A 6,104-nucleotide genomic window follows, 5' to 3' on the forward strand; every position below is an offset into this window, starting at 1 on the left:
AGTTATATATCGCAGTATAGTAGTACAAGGAATGTTTTGGATAGTTGAACCTACTGGTGAGTCCTAAGGGTCCGGAGGAGGCGGCTCTCCATAAAAACGTTTAGAAGAAGATGGATGAGGGGAGTAAGAATGATGATGATGATGATGATGATGATGATGATGATGATGATGATGATGATGATGATGATGATGATGATGATGATGATGATGATCTTAAAGATTTTTTCCCCGATACTACATGTACCGTTTTCACCTATGTATTTGTAATTATAGAATCTTTCTAGATATTATAATCGCACCGTGTACTATACTAGAGTATGTTGGCCCTGCTACCCTTGTATGTATTTTTAGCCTTTTTAATTGTAACATGGTTTAAACAGGAATAAATGTTCCTTAAAAGATGATGATGATGATGATGATGATGATGATGATGATGATGATGATGATGATGATGATGATGATGATGAGAATGAGGATGAGTAGGGTGTGGTGGTGCCTGTGGTGGTGGTGGTGGTGGTGGTGGTGGTGATGATATGATGATGATGATGATGATGATAATGGTGATGATGATGTGGGGGTGGGGGTGGTGGTGATGGTGATGGTGATGGGATAGGCAATTCTTAGTTGGTAGACAAAACATTCTTGTTTCTCTACCTAGGTAGGAATGGCATAGTGTACACAGTATCATGTAACTCTTTACTTAAAGTGTTAATATAACACACCTGAATGCTTATTGACATTTAAACAACTGAGGTTGTGGTAAAATAATTTGGTGTCTGCCTACGTGTTTTCATTTCGTCATAACATGTTAAGTACAAATATATCTCTAAAGTTGATTGGTTTTGACGAGAAAGGAAAGTACTGGGATATACTTCGATGGTGATATAAAGACATGGGGTTCCTTATGTATGGCCATAGCGGGGGTATGGCAAAATTACGTGCACAAACACACACCAACAAACAATTGCAACGCACAAGCACATACATCCTGACCCACATTACTAGCGTCGTATGTTCCAAATTCGCTGACATGTTCTTCTAATTATGTGAGTATGTTGATGTGTACCGAGTAAGTTCAGAGTGTATAAAGGGTTCTTTCTTTGGTGTTCGGTTCTCGGGGCGCGGCATCTTCATTCTCATTGAACGACATGAGTGGAGATTTTGTTCGCTTGTCGTCCACTGAGTTTCAGGTAATACACGTAAGCTTACTTATCTTATCGATCCTAGACTTAGCAAAACGAGATTAAACGCCAGAAAACGCCCTAATTGGAATCTCCCTCCCTCGTTAAGAGATAAAATGATGACCTCATAAACTAGAACACGATTGCCTTATCCGGAAGATACAATAATAAGATCTAACCTGCCCGAGCTACATGTTTATGGACCGCTTCGCAGGTGTTAATTTCCGTTTGGATTAGTCCTGTAATAAACAACGACAGGCCGGAGATGATGAAACAGGTGATCATGACCGGTGGAATTATGGACCCCACTTGAACTTGAATGAAAATGGTTCTATGTGACAGGTCCAAATGGACTTGGATTCTCGTCGAAGTACATTACATGTGACCACAGTCATGTGTTCCTTGTCTGTGCTGTGACCTAGCGTATGACATTAGTCAGTTCGATCTCAGACAAGGGTCGAACTTGATAGAGTAGGGGTCGCTCGCGAGGGGGGGGGGGGGGGTCGCTTGATAATCAACTCTCTGAACATGGTCATCAGGTCTTACAGTAATACCACATACATGTACATGTTCACACCATTCTATATGTTTTCTGGCATTTTTTCATGACAGGTGAACATCCAACCATCGGAATGAGAATTTTGATAAAGTAAGGAAACTTTGGAATTTATTGGGTCTTATATTTTATGACCGGTTATTTACCAACAGGTTACAGTCGGTTTTGTCCTCTTAATTCGGCATCATAAAACCTGCTTAGTTCAAACAATCCAACCCAAAATAAAGATCGTCTGTCCGAATCTACAATATTAGCGCCATGGCGAACGTGCTAAACTACCAAACATATGGATGAAAATTTTGCCGGCATGACACATTTATGAGAGTGGTGCGATCATATGGGATGCCTTTATACGACATAAACTAAGCCTAAATATCACTTATCGACCCCTAATTAGTTTTGATATACTTGTGAAGACCTTTGAATTATGATTGATTGCCATGTGCAACTTAGTGTACCACTACGGTACACATGAAGCAAACTAATTTAAAAGATAACGCTGAGACACGCTGTCATTACACTAGGTATCAAATACAATTGAGTACACAATTAATGTTACACTTTAAACAGCATAAATACACATGTTGTGGGTGTATCTATATCTCTTGCACCTAATTAGCACCATAGCCGTGTCATTGCGACGTGATATTCCACCTTAATAACGCAATCAGCTGAAGTGTTACGCCTTGTTACCATGGCGATTTCTTACGAACAGACTGAATGGGATTAGGAGCACAGTTGAATGTGTCGTGATAAGGCAGTAAGCTCAGTTGCATACGTGCCGAATTCTCATTACGGTACTTAGAGGGATTTCCTCTGCTTTACATACAATGCAAGGCTCACAACGTTCGACTTTGATTAAAGATGGTGTGAAAACATGCCAGTAGAAAGCACACTTTCAGTGATATGCAATTCTTCTTCTTCTTTTTTTCAAAATGCAATCTACATTTTATTTAAGTTCAATAAATTACTAGTAGTGCTAACTTTAGATCTAAAAGGTGGTAAGTACACAAAAATGAAAAATTGAACTTACATATTTGCTAGAGACACATACGGTTGGCTTTCAGACTGATTTTATAACGTGCAGGCTCAGACCACTAACGAAGTAGTGGTCTGAGGTGCAGGCGGCTACAGGTAATAAATGAATATCGGATGACAATTAAAAATTACTGTAAACGCTATTGAATTTGGGTACTTTGTCTCACTTGTCTGATTTGGGAAGTCAATAACTATATTTCTTTCATCAGTTTCGAAATCTTCGCCATATTTTTCGAAAAAAGAAAAAAAGAGCATTTGAACTAAAATCTAACAAATTCTTAGTTTGTCTGTTATGAGAAATGCCACCCTCACTTTTGTCATGGAAAATAACTGACACGCGTACGGCCTCGTTGTGACGTTGTACTTTGCAACATGCCACCCCGGGTAAGTGTTTTTTTTTCTCTGAATGTACAGCGAAATTAAAACAACGATGCTTAGGTTTCATCATAAGTCTCTGTTTCTTCAAAATTAAACATGAAATATAAAAAATTAATGAAAAATTGAAAAATGAATATGACATGTCGTCCACATAAGAACCTCGAGATTACTTCTCAACCACAAGTCGAGCAGGTGTGTTATTCGCTGTGTTCCAAAATGTGTGTACGATAACTTCAAATTTTTGAAAACGAACACTGTATCAGTTCTATTTACTCTAAGTTTTCTTTTTTTAATTGTAAAATAAACAAGTAAACACACAAACAAACAAACAAAACACTCCACATTTGAATGATGGGTTCTTGATAACTTTTTCAAATTTCAGAACGTGACGTACGTTGTTCTGCATCAACTCGTTAATGGTTGAAATACAGCGAGATTCTATATGTATATGTTTGCATTCGCAAAATACGAAATGAATACAATCTTTCCGCTCCTCGAGAAGTCTTCTGCACATACATGTAAGTTAGAATCAGGTTTATAGAAATCTTCTACACATACATCAGGTTTATATTCACATCTTTAATCTGAGTTTTGAATACACAAGTCATATGGCTGTTTTCTAGTTTTAAAAAAATGTTCTTCCTCTGATGAAATGATCATACTTGATGGAATTGGTCTATAAAGATTACACTCTGACTCAACTTACTGTAAGCTTGATCATCCTTGGATTAAAATATCTTGAAAATAACCTCATTTGGCCCCCTAAGTTTTGAAAGAAACCTCATTTGGCCCCCTAAGTTTTGAAAGAAACATATTTTCGTCAAGTGTGAAAACAATTCTATCATTTTTCGAAATCACGGAACTCTGCTTATCGTTCGAGCAGAATGTTTATCGCGTTTATCACACCACTAACAGTATCCATGGCAAGCTTAAATCTTTTGATAATTTCTGTCGATTTATCGGAAAATGTCTTATCAGTTTGGATTTAAACGCATACAATTAATCCTTTAATGTAATTTGTATCCGTTAACGGGTTTTAAACGACCATTTAAACACATAACAAGATAACAGAGTACACATTTAGTATTATAATCGATTTCTAACGACCGACCTTTTAAATTCCGAAATATACATAACAACAAAAATATCATGTGGTTGAAATAGGTTTCTCTCTATGATAAGGCTTTACCTGTCTATTTTCGCTGTAATTTAGATTGCGGCTGATTTCAATCTGTGGCTGATGAGATTATCTTTATTTGACAAAGGTTGTTTTACTAATTAGACAAATTGTATTCACAGCGCAGTCTGTAAATTACATTGTTGCCATGGTTATTAACTTAGGGTACAAATTGTTTACTTGACCATCAAATGTTTGCCAGTTTTCAAGGGGTCGACCAGAAAATTCTTCAAATATCAAAAATGTGTTTTGCAAAGCACGGATTATTATCCAGGGCCACAACACAGTTACACTTCACGCGAATTTCTCAGTCAAGCATATTTTCAAAATGAAATGTTAAAATTTTGTTATAAATTGTTCAATGTGTATACGTACGTGTGAGAGAGCAGTTACTGATCGATGATGCAAATTATTGTACTGATCATCATGCGAGGAATTCTCGTATTTTTTGTGGAAAAATTCTAGATATGATATTTGGTCAACAAATTCCATGATGAAACAAGTCGTTGAATGTTAATGGTCACGTGAGAATATGCTAATAATTGAGTTTAGACATCCCACGGTAGGAGCACGTAGTATATTTCGACACTAAGAATCTGACACTAGAGGGCGCACGACATGCTGCTGCTTCGGCGAAGCTCTTTTGCATCATATCATGCATCTTGGTTACATTGCTCTTCTATGCAATGGAACATTTAGATGAACGACTGCATTAATAAGATATTGATATGTTATAAAAAAATTAAACCAAGACTACTTTTGATATAAAAAGTCTGGAATAGATTAAACACTAGTGAAATCGATGATGAGTTCCCGGAATTTTCATATAAATAACTCTGGAAATATGCCCGCCGAGGACTCCGACATGTCTTCATCCCACGCGTCGGAGTCCTCGGAGTGCATATTTAGAGAGATGTATTTTTTTCATAAGGTTTAATTTAATGCATACAATATCTCCTTCCATTTATTTTACTCTTTCACAGAAAGAAAAGGTTATAAAAGAAACAATGGGTAAAATTATCTAGGCCTATGTGCTGTATTCCCGATAGCTCTGTGTGAATACTTTTTTAAAAAATGGGTTATGTTTTGTACTAGATAGTACTGTTCACATTCAGTGTTGCATTTCTTAATACCACACTCGGACCACTATATAGCGGTCTGAGTACCACACACACACACACACACACACACACACACACACACACACACACACACACACACACACACACACACTCTCTCTCTCTCTCTCTCTCTCTCTCTCTCTCTCTTCTCTCTCTCTCTCTGATAGTATGAGTTGAGTCAATAAAGATTGAATGATTGCTTCGTTGCTTGCTTGTTCGTTCGTTCGTTCGTTCGTTCGTTCGTTTGTTTGTTTGTTTGATTGATTGATTATATCCACAATTGCTCAAGGGTTGAGGTTTCGATTTTACATAAACTTACTCCTCGCTCGTGACAAATTGTGATATCGCAATCAGCACTAAGAAATCAACGTTAACCCCGACATATTCCTTTTACTACATGAGACCCCTACCGCCAAGCATTCTCTGGCCTTCTTAAAACTTATGTTAAAAATCTGGGATATAGAATTATAAACTATGCACAATGGGGCTGGCATTGTTCATACCATCTTCAATACCACATAGTTCATGTATTAGAACAGCAATGGGCCAATCAAATATTTCACCATAGTTCATATTAACTGGCCGTTGAGGGCGCCATATTGCTGGTTCAAGCCTGTGGTTCGAGTGACGGATTTCCACTGTATCACGAAATG

The sequence above is a fragment of the Glandiceps talaboti genome, chromosome 1, assembly GCF_964340395.1.
Source record: "Glandiceps talaboti chromosome 1, keGlaTala1.1, whole genome shotgun sequence".
In the NCBI taxonomy this organism is placed as follows: Eukaryota; Metazoa; Hemichordata; class Enteropneusta; family Spengelidae; genus Glandiceps; species Glandiceps talaboti.